Source organism: Arachis ipaensis, chromosome B09 (genome assembly GCF_000816755.2).
Source record: "Arachis ipaensis cultivar K30076 chromosome B09, Araip1.1, whole genome shotgun sequence".
In the NCBI taxonomy this organism is placed as follows: domain Eukaryota; kingdom Viridiplantae; phylum Streptophyta; class Magnoliopsida; order Fabales; family Fabaceae; genus Arachis; species Arachis ipaensis.
In genome coordinates, this window is record NC_029793.2 from 56,500,055 (window position 1) to 56,517,941 (window position 17,887).

Here is a 17,887-nt window from a genome sequence, read left to right on the forward strand (position 1 = left end):
AAGGCATTAAAGAAGATTTTAGCATGTGCATAAAAGTATTGGTAAGCTAGTATATTTGATTGTTGCTTAATTGCATTGGATTTTATTTAATTGAAGTTTTCATCTAGGACATTTTGTGAAATCTTTTGAAAATCATGAAAACCTTGAAGAGGCAAATACAATTAAAGCAAGAAAAGAAAAAGGGAAAGAATGAGAAAGCCGAAGGCTCTGAGTACCAATGGCAATTTATTTGTTAAGTACTTGTGGTGTTTATGTATCAAGCCAAATGCTTGAAAACAAAACACTTAGAAGTCAAGGCTAGGCTCAAGTGCAAAAGCACTCCCTCAAAGCTCAAGGCTCTGAGCATCAATGATTAGAGAGTCAAGAAAAGAAAAGAAAAAAATGAGCTTAATGAAGTCCTCTAATGAAATGCTTGTGGTGCTTATATATCAAGTGGTAATACTTGAAAACAAAGCATTTAGAAGTCGTAGCTTTGTTATCAACTCAGGGGGCAAAGCACCCAAAAAGAGAAGCTAATAAAAAAATCAGAAGCTTGTTTCAAGGAAGAAATATAAGAGAAAGATTTCATAAATTGAGCTAGATGGAAGCATCAATCATTTACATTTCTTTTGTGATTGTAGCATGCTTAGAAAACTAGCTTACCATGAACATTGAGTTGCTATTCTTCTCACCTTAGTTTGTCAATCTTTATTGCATGATTCTTTTCTTGCTTGGGGACAAGCAAGTTTTAAGTTTGGTGTTGTGATGACATGTCACCATGTCATGTTTTTCTATGCTTTTTCATACAAGAAATTTATGATTAGTGCTTAAATATTGCATTCTTTGGTGCTTAAATGGTATATTTCTTTGATCTTTTGATTTGATAAACTTTGTAGGAAATAAGAAGAAAAAGAAGCAAAAAGAGCACAAAATAAGCTAAAAAGAAGAAAAGAGGAATTTTGGGCACACTTTGAAGTTGGAGCACACTTTGGAGGCTTAGGACACGCTTCTAAAAGCGTGACCCATGACCAAATCAAGGAAGAGAAGCGTGGCCCAAAGGAAGAAAAGCGTGGCTCAAAACAAAGAGCAAAAGAGGACAAAAAAGCTTGAGCTAAAGCTTGACTACACCCTGGAGGGAGCAAAAGCTTGCGCCAACGTTTGCCTCAAGCTTTTTGGCAAACGTTGGCGCCACACACCTCACAGCCTGAAGGGGTATACTTCCAACAAGAATAACTTGAGCTACAGAGCTCCAAATGAGGTGATTCCAAAAGCAATGGAAAGTAGGAATCGAGATCTTTCCAAGAATATATGGCACTGCATGGTGGACACTAAAATTGAGGAAGAAAACTGCCCCGCAATGTGCATAAACGAGCATGGTGGCAACCTGCAGTGAGGCCAACTGACCTCTGCATCTTCGACGGAGTATAACTCGAGCTGTGGAGCTCCAATTGATGCGCTTTCAAAGGCATTGGAAAGTAGACATTCCGGGCTTTCCAACAATGTATAATAGTATGGGGTGGACAATATGTTTGAGCCTCCAGAACTGGCGTTTTCGACCACATTTGAGGCAAACTTTATCTCAAACGCTGCCACAAGGCCAGCGACCTTGTCCTCTTCAAATGAGCATAACTTGAGTTGTAGATGTCCAATTGAGGTGACTCTAATTGGGTTAGAAAGCTGACATTCAGAGCTTTCTAACCATATATAATAGTCTATAGTGGGCATGAAATTTGCAACGTTGACAAGCAGACAAAGTAGTACCCCAACATGCATGCAAGAAGGCCCAAGGTTTGGCTAAAAGTTTGACCTCAAACTTTAGCCCAAACGTTGGTAGCAGCAAATAAGGGCAGCTGGTATAAAAAGTTTGAGTAAAAGTTTGCCTCAAACTTTTACTCAAACTTTTATGATTCATGGCCCGGTTCACAATGGGTTTCTCTCCAACTCCAAGAGCAATCAACAGAGGCTTTTGTCAACCCAATTCCATCAAGAGCAAGGGCCCAATTGACACCACTCAAAGGCACAAGAGATAGTTAGAATAGAAATTTCATTTTAATTGTAATTTGTTTTGAATTTCATTTTTATTTTGTAAAAATGCCTATAAATAGGCATCTGTTTCATTTTTATTAAGGAGGTTGGCTCCACTAGGGAGCATTAGGATTGGAGAGCTTTCCCTCTTCTAGTTTTTCTTTCTTTGAATTTGAATCTTGGATTGAGGGGAGAAGGAATTCTGTTTCCCTCTCGGTCTAAGATTTCTCTTGTTCTTCTTCTGAAATTTTAATTTCTTCTCTACTACAAGTTCCTTTGCTGCAAGTTTACAATTTAATTTACATTGAGCTTGATTTTGATCTTTGGTTCTCATTGCTTTCTGTTCTCACTGAATTCAATTTACTTTCAAGCAATTTAATTCTTCTGCAAGTGCTCTGCATTTTACATTTCGGTTCATGATCTGATTTACTTTTCCTGCAAGTTAAATTTTCTCTAAGCTTTGATCTATTGCTCTCTTTAATTTCCAGCACCCACTCCCCTTTACATTTAATGCAATTTTACTTTTCTTTTAATTTAAGATTCTTGCAATTTACATTTCTTGCTCTTTAAGTTACTCGCCAATTTACACTCTGCAACTTTAAATTCATTGTCATTTACTTTCTATTGGCTACAATTTCACCCAATCTCACTTAAATGTTAGCTTGACTAAACTAATCACCCACTAAAGTTGCTTGATCCATCAATCCCTGTGGGATCGACCTCACTCCCGTGAGTTTTATTACTTGATGCGACCCGGTATACTTGCCGGTTAGTTTTGGGTGTTTTGGAGAAATTCGTTTTTCCATAAATTTTCCCATCAAAATGCTTACCAAGTAATGGTTGAATCCAATTCCGTGTATTTGCAAGGTCTCTGTAATTCTTCAAAAATGTATCATAGTAACTAAATAAAATAAATAAATAAAACTTATTAATATGACTCAGAGATTCTCTGCCTAATACCTGACTCAACACAAATAAATAAATAAATAAAATTAAAAAAAAACACTAAAAGATGCTTATTAATATGAGTCTAAATATATGCAATGAAAACTTTGTTATAATGATTCAAAGAGCAAATGCAAAAGTAAAAGAAAATCTGTTACATAGGAGAAATCATCATCAACCTAAGCATGAAATGCAGAAAGATAGAAACAAAATGAATTAAATAAATAAGAATGAAAAAGGAAAAATGAAGGAAAATTCATTGACCTTAGGTGACTGAGGAGAAAATATAGAGCCAAAAATTCCAGAAGAAGGTGATGGTTGAGACTCTTTTGAACCAAAAAGCTCAGAAGGAAATGAAGGAGAAGAAGAAGAAGAAGTACCCTTTGGATTCTGTTCATACTCTGGGTCGAACTGTCCGATCCGGGATGTTTAGCGACAAAGCGCCGACCTCTTCAGGTCAGACCATCCGACCTCTTCTCAAAGAGCTCGGCCAAATTGCCAAGAAAGCCCAATAAAGGGCCCAAATAGAAGAACACGACCCAAATCATAAGGCAGTCCAAGCCTATAGAGATAAGGGCGGTTCCCTTGAAGATAAGATAACCTCGCTCAAAGATAAGATAAGATAAAGATAACTAACTTATCTTATCTAAAAAAGGTCACTTCTCACCATTATAAATACACTAGAGCACCCAAGTATAACTCATACTCTCATTCTACTAAAAACCTGCTTAATACCCTTGCTAACTTAAGCATCAGAGTCCCTTGCAGGTACCACTACCCTCTGGTGATAGAGGATCAGCAGCATTACCAGTTGGACGCGACTGCTCTGGCCACCACCCACACGCCGGACACGTCATCGCCGATTAGTACAGAAGATCTCGTCTGAGATCAACCTACAGTTTCAGGTAACCCTCGGAACATTGGCGCCGTTGCCGGGGAATCTGGAAGTCATCCCACCACCATGGCGGACGACCATGACAACGACCATGATTCAGATCTAGAAGATAGAACGTCGTACAAGAACACGGACACTACACCAAAAGATACCCCTTAACCTAACAAAAACAACGATTCACCAAATGTGGGAGCCATGGAGGCACTTCAAGATTGCTTAAAGCAACTCGAAAAAGATGTGGAGCATCAACGAGAAGCTGAGAGAGACCTACGAAGGGAAGTTATACGACGCCGCGAGTTAGAGGACAAGCTCCTAAAACTCAAAACAGATCTCAAGACCAAGATTACTCGATCCGGTCACAAAGACGACTCCCGTAAGGACCAAGACCCATTCACCAAAGAGATTATGAGGACCAAAATTCCAAAGGACTTCAAACTTCCTGACATGATTTTATACGATGGCACAGCAGATCCCGGCCATCATCTCAGTAACTTCAGAAGTAGAATGTACCTCACCGACGCCTCAGATGCAGTTCGCTGCAAAGCCTTCCCGACTACTTTAACAAAGACAGCAATTAGATGGTTCGACAATCTACCTCCTAGATCCATCTCAAGCTTCGACGACTTAGCCAAGAAGTTCCTGGCCAGATTCTCCATCCAAAAAGATAAAGCTAAGCATGCCCCAAGTCTATTAGGAATCAAACAAGGAGATCGGGAAAGTCTCCGCAGCTACATGGAAAGATTCAACAAAGCATGTCTGGACATACAAAGCCTACCAATAGAGGCCGCCATTATGGGTCTCATCAATGGCTTACGAGAAGGACCTTTTAGCCAATCTATATCGAAAAAACACCCCACATCTCCGAACAAAGTGCAAGAACGAGCAGAGAAGTACATCAACATGGAGGAAACCTCTCGACTAGGAGAGACCTCAAAATCCGAATTCAACTACTCCTCCCGAGATAAGGATAAAGAATCCAAAAAGAAAGAAGATCAACATGGGGAAAAAATAAAAAAATATCACAATTACACCCCTCTTCGGGTGTCCCTATAGTTAGGGGTGATAAAGGATCTTAGGACAAGGAACACTCTTTTTCCTAAAAAGGTTTTTTAATAAGGTACCAAGCCAAAGACCTACAAATTGCCCGACTTAGAGGGATAAAACTCCCACATGTATATATTTGCATTTTCTTTTGAATAAAATTTGTTTAGATCTTCTACAAATTCTCAAGACGCATTAATCTGAAACGCTCATCCTCCGATTATACAGCTACAGATCGGCAGAAAGTGAAAACCAAATTCACTACACGATCATGATAAAGACCAACAACGATGAAAACCAAAATTCGTCAAAAGGTCGACCAAACGGGGATTAAACCCAATTTCTACAAAATTGGCAAAGATAAAAACAGAATAATACAAGAAGTTATCGAAAGTGATCCATAGAAAGGACCTGACGAAGTCTTAATAAAATGGATTGCTAAAAAATAACTTAAAGACTGGCCAACATAAAAAAGTCGGATCAGTCACAAAACCAAAGTTATAAAAAGTAAATCTCTGGAAAGAGGTCTGGCCAGCCCTATAAAAGAGGATTACTAAAATAACTTAGAAGGGCCCGACATAATGAGGTCGGCCCGAAACAGAAAATTATAAAAGTAATCCCTGAAAGAGACCTGAACAAGGTCCAAGAAAGAGGATTACTAAAATAACTTAAAGGGCCCGACATAATGAGGTCGGCCCAAAACAGAAAGTTATAAAAGTAATCCCTGAAAGAGACCTGAACAAGATCCAAGAAAGAGGATTACTAAAATAACTTAGAAGGGCCCGACATAATGAGGTTGGCCCAAAACATAAAGTTATAAAAGTAATCCCTGAAAGAGACCTGAACAAGGTCCAACAAAGAGGATTACTAAAATAACTTAGAAGGGCCCGACATAAGGAGGTCAGCCCAAAACATAATGTTATAAAAGTAATCCCTGAAAGAGACCTGAACAAGGTCCAAAAAAGAGGATTACTAAAATAACTTAGAAGGGACCGACATAATAAGGTCGGCCTAAAACATAAAGTTATAAAAGTAATCCCTGAAAGAGACCTGAACAAGGTCCAAGAAAGAGGATTACTAAAATAACTTAGAAGATCCCGACATGACGAAGTCAGCCTCCTAAAAACCTTGACGTTATAAAAAGAAATTCCTAACAGAGACCTGAACAAGGTCCAAACAAAACGGATTACTAGAAATAAATTCAGGCCAAAGTGAGGAAGCCAACATACAAGGTGGATCCAAACATCCACAACCTCAAAGGAATCAAGCCACAAGTATGAAATGCAAAGGCAATCCAAAGAGGTCGGACAACAAAGTTCCAACACTCCCAAAAAACCTAAAAAGGTACCAAGACAAGATGCAGACAGATATGTTACAAAAAACACAAGTTATAATAATAACAAACTCAAGAGGCTACCAAAATTAGCCCCAAGAGCTTGGAAACTACTTTGTTTTTCAAAATGAAGTTGCTAAACAAGCAACTCAGGAAGTAGCAAAAAGTCAGAATCACCATTTACAAAACATAAAGTTCAAAAGCCCACAAGCCGGGCTATTCACACAAATATCTAGAAAAAATCATTGACGATCCGAAGGCTTCTCGGCAGCATCAACATGGAATGAAGGAGGTCGAGTCTGAAGAGGCACCGCATCCACGGTCCCATCATCCCGGATCAAGATTTGACAATCAGACTCTGACTCGGGATGACCAGCCTCAGATGAAGGAGCTGAAGAAGTAGGCACAACGGAAGCTTTTGAGGCAGGCACTGAAGGAGGGTCGACATCATCATCATCAGGATCATCAGGGACAATCTTACCATCTTTTACGACGTTATCCAAGCTGAAGAGAGTAAGGTCGAGCTTGGGTGCAAGAACCCGGACCTGCTCCTTCAGGTTCTCATAAGCAGCAGTTATACTACCTACAAGGTGACCCTGGAGCTCGGTGTAATCAACTCGGGCAGACTCTAAATCATCCTTGAGATCCATCATCTTCGTATAAGTCGTGATATAACTCTCCTTGTACTTCAACGCCGTGTCTTCAGCCAACTTCGCAGAAGCCGCCAAGGCAATAGAACTGGCCTTTTCACCCTCCAACTCTTTCTCCAACTTAGTCACCCTTACCTCAAATTCCTCCTTCAAACCCTTCATTTGGTCGAACTCCAACTTAGCCTCCTCCATAAAAGCCTTTGTAGCGTAAATGGGAAGATCTTGAGTAGTCCGATATAAAGTCACACCCATATGTGCCAGTTTTACGCTGCTCCGAGTAATAAAGTCCAAATGGCGAAGGAGAGAAATATCGTCAGTAGGAATGGTGCCATAAGGACCAATTTGCTGGTCCACAAACTCAACAGCATCAAAATCAGGGGCATCAAGGTTAAAGACTTAAAGGGCTCAGCGGTTTTTTGCTTTTTCGGCGGAGGAGTGCCAGAGGCAACGACAGAAGCCTGTGGAGGATCAACCAAATGAACCCGAGGAGTAGGAATTATCCTCGTCGGTCCAGGAGAGCTTGGTACAGATGGCTTTGACTGAACCTGAGAAGACCCCTCCCCAGCCATCTTGGCCGAGATGTTCTGAACTGCAGTAGCTTTCCTCGCCTTCTTAAAGGCCTTCATAGATTCTTTATTTTTAATCATCTCTGCAAACAAACATCACAGTGAAAGACCAGGTTATGAATCAAAGAAGAGAAAAGAAATAAACTCAACAAAATAAGCAAAAACACAAAAGAGAAATCGACCACTACCTAGCTCAGCTCGGAGAAGAGAGGAATTTCCTAGGAATTTCTTTGTATCAAGATAGGAAGGCTGCCCCCAGTTTTCTTCCAACACAGTCACAAAGGCTTGCTCAGCCTCATCTAACATCTCCCACGTATATTTAGACACCATTACATTCTTTTTCCATTCTAAAGGAAAGGAAGGCTCGTCATTTTCATCCAAAAAAAAGGGCCGAGCTCCCTCAATAGCTTGGACCCTTAAAAAGTAATTCTTAAAGTCACGAAAAGATTCATCAAACATGGAAAAAACCTTCTTCCCCTGGGAAGCTCGGAAAGAAACCTAGGCGGCCTTCTTCTTAACCACCCCAAGCTTTGTCAAAACAAAGAGATAAAAGAAGAGGGACTGCGAAGTAGGGATACCTAGTTCGTGACACAGCAATTGAAAGATTTTTATAAAACTCCAGGAGTTGGGGTGAAGCTGAGATGGAGCTACATTACAAGACCACAATAGGTTGGTCTCAAAGGGGGTAAAAGGAAGAGTAATATTCATTTGACTAAAAAAGAAGTCGTATACATAGAAAAAGGGACGTTCTCCAACAATTCGGGTAGAAAAACAAACCCTTTCTTCAGAGTTAGGGGATACAAGCTCATAATTCTTTTCATCACTACCATTACTACAAATCCTATGAAATTGCCTAAGCTGCTGACAAAACTCGGAGTCGACCAAAGAAACACACAGAAGAACCATAGAATCCACCCAATTGGCCATGCCCTCAGGAACATGGGAAGATGTCTCAACAATATTTTTGCGAGAAGACATGAGGTCAACTAGTCCTACAGCAAGAAAGAAGAAAATAGATTACCAACCAAAAACACCTTGGGCAAAAGTCAAAATCAACTCATAAGCAGAGCATGACTCAAGCATACAAACAAGTAAAAGGAAAACCCCAAGACAAGGTCTAGGGGCATCCTTTGGAGGCAGTGACAGAGTAAGGACTCAGAAAAAATCTATGAGACTAACATCCCAACAAAACTCTCAGCAAAGAAAAGCCCTTTTTCAATCAAAAAGTAAACAACAAATACCAAACAGGAGGACTGATAAACCACTATTTTATAGTTTATATTGTGTTTAATTGTGTGGTTTTGTCATGATCCTTACCCACTTATTCATCAATTTAGCATGCATTTAGATTTCCTTCCTAAATTTAGTACATGTTTGAAAATTGCTTCCTAGAGACTTTAATTATTTAATTTTAATTCTCCTTTATTCCATTCCATGCCGTGATCTGTGTGTCAAGTGTTTCAGGCTTTATAGGGCATGAATGAGATGGAGATTGGAGAGGAAGCGAGCAAAAATGGAAGGAACACAAGAATTTGAGGAGATAACCAACGAGAAGTGACGCGGTCGCATGGCTCACGCGACCGCGCGAAGAAGCGCAAATCGCAGTGACGCGGCCGCATGGCTTGCGCGGCCGCGCGGTTTGGAAAGCGCAAGCGACGCGGTAGCATGGACGACGCGAACGCGTGGAGAGGAAAAAGCGCAAGCGACGCGTCCGCATGGATGACGCGATCGCGTGACATGCGCGATCTGTATAATCTGCAGAATTCGATAGGGGCGATTTTGGACCTTATTTCGGCCCAGTTTTCGGCCCGGAACAGCAGACTAGAGTCAGAGAATATGCAGAAACAACACACATATTCATTCAGTAGTTTTAGATCTAGTTTTTCACACTCTTAGGTTTTTCTCTCTAGTTTTTAGAATTTGGATTTTCAATTGGTCTTAGCATTGGAACATTGAGAAGAGTTATTTCCTCATCAAGACTTCATCATTCTAGTTTGTTCTCTTAACTTGGTTTTATTCTTCAATGTTCTTTGTTATGTTCAATTTTGTCATTCAGATACTTTTATGATTAATTGATGCAAGGATTATTTCTTTTTAATTCAATTTCAATTCCAATAATCATGTCTTCTTTTAATTCCCTTTCATGTACCATGGATTCTTTAGTTACAATGCGTGAGTAGTTTCATTACTTGATGGGGAGTTGATTAAAAGGAACTCTTGAATTGGAAGGATTGAAGGAAAAATTTGTAGTTGGGTTAAATGTTGGATTGCTATCCTGTCACCAACGCCAATCCCTTTGAATTAAGTGGGTTGTAACTCGTGAACAGATCTGGCATTCCAACTTGTTTGACTTTCCCTTACCTAGTAAAGGATAACCAAACAGAGTAACCATTAATTATAAATCAATCTTAAAAATCACTCCATCAATGATAGAGATTCTAACTAATCAATTCCCAGTCAAGGCTTTTATTTATATTAATTAAAATTCCTCAATTTAAATTCCAATTTACTTAGCTCAACTTCTTGGAACATCTGATTAATAAAACAGCACACTTTTCTGCAACTCGTTGGGAGACGACCTGGGACTTAAAACTCCCAGTAATTTTAATTTAAACTCTCTGTGACATATTTCTAAATTGATAGGCAGATTTTCAGTGAGTTAAGAACTATACTTGTAACGTAACCATTTTAATAAATTTTTAATTTACCAGCTTCTGCTTCCCATCAATTTTTGGCGTCGTTGTCGGGGAGTTGCAATAGAGTGCTAATTTTATTAATTAGAATTTATTTATTTGCATTTTATTTAATTTTGCTACTATGAGCTGCATGTTTCTTCCGCCAAATGACACGTTCACTTCCTGATCCGCGCTTGCTAATATTCGATCCTGAAATTGAAAGAACAATTTCACGAATAAGGCGAGAACAGCGTAGGTTAGCCCGCTCTGAGGGCGGATCTGAAAGTGAATCTGAGGAAGAAACCAGCCCCCGTTCTACTGATTCGGTTGTTTTACATGCAGAAAACATGGCATCTAGAAGAGTTACCATTCAGGAGGAAGGAGCTCCTGATTTTACAATGCAACCGTTTCAAGCGCATCATCCAGCGGTAGCTACGAATTTTGAAATAAAGACCGCACTGCTAAATTTGATGCCCAAGTTTCATGGCCTACCTGCTCAAGAGCCTATCAAGCACTTGAGAGATTTCCAGGCAGCCTGTTCTACTGTCAGGCGTGATGGCACTGATGAAACTTCAATTCTGCTGAAAGCTTTTCCGTTCTCTCTTGAGGGAAAAGCAAGAGAGTGGTACTACACTCAACCTATAGCAAATGTATCCAACTGGGATACACTCACAAAGGAGTTTCTGGAGAAATTCTTCCCATCTGAGGTTACTGATAAACTGAGGAAGGATATCTCTACGATTGTTCAGGATGACAACGAGACCCTCTTTGAATACTGGGAGTGCTTCAATAATCTTCTGGAAGCATGCCCCTCCCACATGATTGACAAGATCGTGCTACTCAGCTATATCACACAAGGTATGAGGCCCCAAGATAAGACCACATTGGAAAGTGCCAGCAATGGGTCTATGAAGAAGTACAAGACCACTGATGAAGCTTAGCAATTGATCAGTGATTTAGCTGAATCGACTCGGAACCACAGACAGAAGCAAGGCCATTCAAAAGCCGTTGCAGAAGTATCTTCTGGCATAGAGACTGCTGCTCTAAATCAAAGCATCTGTAAGATGACCAACCTGCTGAAGCAAATGCAGTTGAATCAACAAGCTCAGCAAACTCAACCGCAACAAAACCAACAACTAGTCCCACAAAGAATTTGCGGAATTTGTGCTGATTACAGCCATTACACTGATGAATGCCCGTAGCTCCAACAAGAAGACAACATGGTGGCATCCACTCACAACTTCTATGACCGCCCCAACCAAGGGTACAATCAAAGTGGAAATAATAACCATGGATGGCAGGACAATTCAAACCAGAATTGGAGGGACAACAATAACAGGGGAGGCAGAGATAATCAGGGAAATCAGAGGTGGAATAATAACAACAACAGGCAGCAAAATCAACCTTACCGAGTACCTCACCTGAGGCAAAACCAAGGACCACCGAACAATCAGCAGCAACCATCTCAATTTACTCATTCTTCTGTATCTTCTAATGAAGATTTATTACAAGCTTTTGAGAAAAGACAACTGGCCATGGAAAGTACCATCGTGAACACTATTAACGCCAGTCTGAATGGTCTCACCTCTACTCTGCAAGCTTTTATGACACAGCTTGGTTCAGCACAAAATTCCAGTAATCAACCTTCAAGCACCACTGGAATCCCCTCTCAACCATTACCCAATCCAAAGGGAGGCATTAATGCCATCACCCTGAGGTCCGGAACTACACTGCAGGAGAGAAATCAGGAGGAACCAAGCTCACCAGAATACACCTCAGCTGAAGAGGTGGTAGAAGTCGAAGATGTTGAAGAGGAAGAGGATATACAGGACATAGCTGAAGAAGAGATAGCTCAACCACAGGAAGAAGCACAAAAAGGCACAGGCACCACAGAAAACACTACTCCCATTCCATTTCTACAACTTGCAAGGAAGCCCAGGAAGCAACTGGAACCTGATCCTAAAATGGTAGAAATATTCAAAAAGGTTGAGGTAACTGTCCCCCTTTTTGATGTTATTCAGCAGGTACCTAAATATGCAAAGTTTCTAAAAGACTTATGTATCCATAAAGACAAAATTAATGAATTAGAAACTATTCCTTTAGGTAGTTCTATATCTGCTTTAATGGGAGGATTACCTGAAAAATGTAGTGATCCAGGTCCTTGTATAGTTAGTTGTACTATTGGTGATGTAGTAATTTACGATTGCATGTGTGATTTAGGAGCATGTGTCAGTATAATGCCTTTGTCTATATATGATGTTTTAAGGCTCCCTCCCTTAAAAAGGTCGGCAGCTCGTTTTGTGTTAGCAGATAAAAGCATTATTACAGTGGCTGGAGTTGCTGAAGATATTTTGGTAAACATTAAAGGGCTCACATTTCCCACTGATTTTTATATCTTGGAGATGCCCCATAATGATTCAGATAAGCTATCATCAATCCTACTTAGAAGACCATGCAATTGGGTGGAGTTTGGCAGACATAGTGGGAATCAACCCTCAAGTATGCGAGCACAGAATATTTTTAGAAGAGGGAGCAAGACTTGTCCGTCAACCACAAAGAAGATTGAATCCCACCATCTTGGAAGTTGTCAAAAAAGAAGTGACCAGACTATTGGAAGCAGGTATCATATATCCCATTTCAGACAGTGAATGGGTAAGCCCAGTACAAGTGGTGCCCAAGAAGTCCGGAGTCACTACCGTGAAGAATGAGCATGGAGAGCTCATAGCAACTAGAGTTCAGAATGCTTGGAGAGTCTGCATTGATTACAGGCATCTCAACCAAGCTACCCGTAAGGATCACTACCCACTTCCATTCATTGATCAAATGCTGGATCGCCTGTTAGGTAAATCACACTATTGCTTTCTAGATGGTTACACAGGTTATTTCCAGATCCATATAGCTCCTGAGGATCAGGAAAAGACTACTTTTACATGTCCTTTTGGGACTTACGCTTATAAGAGAATGCCCTTTGGCTTGTGCAATGCACCAGCTACTTTCCAAAAGTGCATGATGAGTCTTTTCTCTAATCTTATTGAGGACTGTATGGAAGTTTTTATGGACAATTTTAGTGTTTATGGTGATTCTTTTAACCTTTGCTTAGATGGATTATCTAGAGTATTAGATAGATGTGTTAATACAAACCTTGTATTGAATTTCGAAAAATGCCACTTTATGGTAAAGCAAAGGATTGTATTAGGACATGTGGTATCTAATAATGGCATTTCTATATACCCAGCAAAGGTTAATGTTATTTCTAGTTTACCTTACCCCTCTTCTGTGAGGGAAGTCCGTTCGTTCCTTGGCCATGCAGGTTTCTACAGGAGATTTATTAAGGACTTTAGTAAGGTGGCACTTCCCTTATCCAGATTACTGCAGAAGGACATTGAGTTTGAGTTCAGTGACGATTGCAAACAAGCATTTGATAAGTTGAAGACTGCTCTAACTCAAGCCCCAATTGTGAGAGGACCCGACTGGAGCCAGCCGTTTGAAATCATGTGCGATGCTTCCAACCATGCAGTAGGAGCAGCGCTGGCTCAGCGTGAAGGTAAGGATCCTTTTGTTATTGCCTATGCATCTAAGACTTTAGACACTGCCTAGTCCAATTATACTACTACTGAGAAAGAGCTACTTGCTATTGTTTTTGCTCTGGATAAATTCCGGGCTTATTTACTTGGTACTAGAGTAGTAGTGTATTCAGACCATGCAGCTCTAAAGTATCTATTAGCTAAAAAGGAATCCAAACCAAGACTTATACGTTGGATACTGCTGTTACAAGAATTTGATTTAGAAATAAAGGATAGGAGTGGTAATCAAAATTTAGTAGCAGACCACTTGAGTCACCTTGAACATATTAAGGATGATTCTACTCCTATAGATGATAATTTTCCTTTTGATAACCTACAAGCAGTATCTGAGGTAGTCCCTTGGTATGCACCTGTTGCTAATTATTTAGTTAGACGCACATTTCCTCCACATTTTTCTAAACATCAAAGAGATAAGCTGAAAAGTGAGTCTAAATATTATATATGGGATGACCCATATTTATGGAGATGTGGCGCTGACAAGATAATTAGACGTTGTGTACCTCAATCAGAATTCCAGTCCATTTTAGAGGCCTGTCATTCATCTAAGAGTGGAGGACATTTTGGCCCTCAACGAACAGCTAGAAAGATCTTAGACTGTGGATTCTGGTGGCCTACTCTTTTTAGAGATGCTGCTGAGTTTTGTAAATCTTGTCACCCATGCCAGAAATTTGGTAATATATCCAAGAGGGATGAGATGCCTCAACAATATATGCTTTTCTATGAAATTTTTGATGTTTGGGGCATTGACTTCATGGGTCCATTTCCAAATTCTAGTGGATATTTTTATATATTGTTAGCTGTGGATTATGTTTCCAAATGGGTGGAAGCAATTCCTACCCGCACTGATGATGCTAACACTGTTGTTTCCTTTGTGAGAAACCATATTATATGCTGCTTTGGATCACCATGAGCGATTGTGAGCGATCAAGGCACCCATTTTTGTAACAGGAGACTAACAGGATTGATGAAGAAGCATGGGATAATCCATAAAGTTGCAACAGCTTACCATCCCTAAACTAATGGGCAAGCCGAGGTGTCAAACAGAGAAATTAAGCGTATCTTGCAGAAGATAGTGAAGCCTCATAGAAAAGACTAGAGCACCAGACTACAAGATGCACTGTGGGCATATAGAACAGCATACAAGACACCTATTGGGATGAATCCCTTTCGCTTAGTTTATGGAAAAGCTTGCCATCTTCCAGTTGAAATCGAACACAGAGCCTTCTGGGCAGTTAAAGAGTGCAACATGGAAATTGAGAAGGCTGGAGCTGAAAGGAAGTTACAACTCCAGGAACTGGTGAACCTTCGCCTAGAAGCTTATGAGAACTCCAGAATTTGCAAGGAAAGGATGAAAGCTGTGCATGATCAAAACATCAAGAAGAAAGAATTTCAACCTGGAGATTTCGTCCTCCTTTACAAATCTCGACTAAGGCTAATGCCCGGTAAGTTAAGATCAAAATGGGAAGGTCCATACAGAGTAGAGAAGGCTGAACCGTACGGAGTTTACCACCTAAGCCATCCTTCAAGCTCTGAACTTATTAAGGTTAATGGACACCGCCTGAAGCTGTACCATGGTGAAAAGGTGTAGAAAAGCAAGGAGCTTGAGATCCTCCACTTGGAAGATCCCCACATAGCAGCAGATTGAGCTAGTGGAGCGTCCAACTTACGGACGTTAAAGCAAAGTGCTTGGTGGAAGATAACCCACCGCGGTATGATCGTTCTTTTCTTCAATAACTCTTCTCTTCATTAATACTTTCATGTTTTTACACCTACATGTCCTTATATTTCTTTTAAAAAAAAAAAATTTCGCCGCGCGACGCGATCGCACCAGCGACGCGTCCGCGTGGCAGGGGGAGTAAAGAAAAATAAAAATGAACAGAAAGTTACGCAGGAGGAGCGCTGGAGTCGTGCCAATGGCACAAATTACCCCACGCGACAGCATGCCCCACGCGGCCGCGTGCCCTGAGTTTTCGACGTAAAAGGGTGCACAGTCACATTCTGTGCGAGAGTGATGCTGGATTGGTGCTGAAAGCACAATCCTTGTCACGCGACCGCGTCGCTGACGCGGCTGCGTCACCCATTTTATAACGCACACTCATGCGATCGCGTGACCCACGCGATCACGTCACCCAATTTTGGCTATTAAAATAAATTGAATAGAGAGTTGTGCTGGAGCGAGGCTGCACTCGCGCCAGCAGCGCAACACGGGTCACGCGACCGCGTGACTGACGTGATCGCGTCTTCTTACCTGATGCGCACCCGCGCGAACGCGTGCCCCACCGGCCGCGTCGCATGCGCCACACAGCTCAACCTAAATTGCCAAATTATCTTATCTTTCTTTCCTCCAAATCCTAATTTTTCTTTTCCCTCCTTCTTTCTTCCTTCTCCATTCCCCTTTCTATCTCACCTCACACACTCTCTCTCTCTCTCTCCTCCATTAACAAGGTTTTACCTTCTTCTTCCTTCTTTCTTTTTCTATCATTCTTTTTATTGTTCTACATGTATTTTCTTTTTCTTTTCTTCTTCTTTTAATTATTCCTATTTTCTTTATTCTTCTTTTCCCTTTTTACATGGTGTTAGAAATTTTTTGAGTCATTATCCCTCATTATATGCTTGTGACTTGTTACAATTTATTTGACAATTATTATTATTTTTAAGGGATTGCTTGCATGTTCAATTTCATACTTTTTATCTCTTGTTTAACATGCATGCCATGTGTTTGTGAAAAAGCCCATGTGGCATTATGCACTTCTCTATGTTACTATACTATTCAATGCTTGCTTTTCACAACTTTTCCTTATTATTTTATTAATTGAATTCAATTGTCAATACAAACGTGATGGTTTGTTACAAAGTAATGCTTGGTCTATACTACTCATGCCCTTTGCCAGCATGCCAATAAACACCTTGCATTCACTTGTCTTTTTATGCACTAGCTATTCTCCATTGATGGCTTTTCATATGTACTCGAGAGCATGTGTTAATGTCATCTACATTTTACTGTGCATCATTCACCCTCTTTTCCGTTTCCTTCCTTGCTGTATCTCTCTTTAAATTTAATTTTCTTTCTCTTCCCTTCTTTCAGGATGGCCACCAATAAAGGAAAAGAGAAAGCTACTTCCAAACCACCAGCAAGAAGAGGAACTAAAAGAGCATTAGTGGCAGAGCCTTCTTCAACCGCAGTCAAGCCCTCAAAAACGAGTCAAGAGGATAATAAAGGTTGACGAAAAGGAGAAAGCCTTTCCAGCAAAGGACGCTGCGCGATTTTCTAATCGCTACTGTGAGCAGATGTTCCCTATCCTGGCAGAAAGGAACTATAACAATGAATACCTTCTTATCCTCCCGTCCAATATTGCCACCTTTGTTGAGCCGCAAATTGAGCGAAGACAATGGGGTTTTCTATGAAAACAGCCAAGGCAGGTCAATCTTTCTTGGGTAGTTGAGTTCTACTCCAACTTCTACATGCCGACCCTGCAGTCTGTTTATGTCAGGCAGAAGCAAGTCCCCATCACAGAAGAGGCCATCCAGCAAGCTCTGAGTCTTCCCCCTTTTCCAGCAGCAATGGACGCTTTTCAAGAAGCCACCCTTCAGTGCCAGAGATACCAATTTGACTGGGACTCCGTTCTCGGAGTCATCGCATTACCTGGCAGCTGTTGGATCTACGGATACCACCGTACCCGCCCTAAGGGAATCTTGGCTTCTGCACTTACCTTGGAGGCTCGCGTATGGGCACAATCATGTCCCATTACGTCTTTCCGAGCACTCATGAGTCCTCCTTCACTGCAGACATGGCTGTTCTACTATGGTGCATCCTTACAGACCAACCTCTGAATCTCTCAAGACATATCCGGAATGCTATGGAACACGTACAAATTGCGAGCAACTTACCTGTCCCCGCCTTGGTCTCAGATCTTGTCTCAGCAGCCGGAGTCTCCTACAGAGCTGGGGACACCAAAGCCATGCTTCCACGGGATGATCAATATGTCCCTAACGGGAAATACCTCAGACTCTCAGCAGCCACTACAAGCCTTCCTACTGCTCCAGTTGAAGATAATCCTTCTTCAACACCACAAGCATCTACAACTGAGAAATTGCTCCAGTAGATAATCGAACGGTTGGATCGGCAAGAACAGAAAGCAAAGATGAGAGAGCGCCGTAACGAGCGCCGATTCAAACACCTCAAGGAGCTACTCA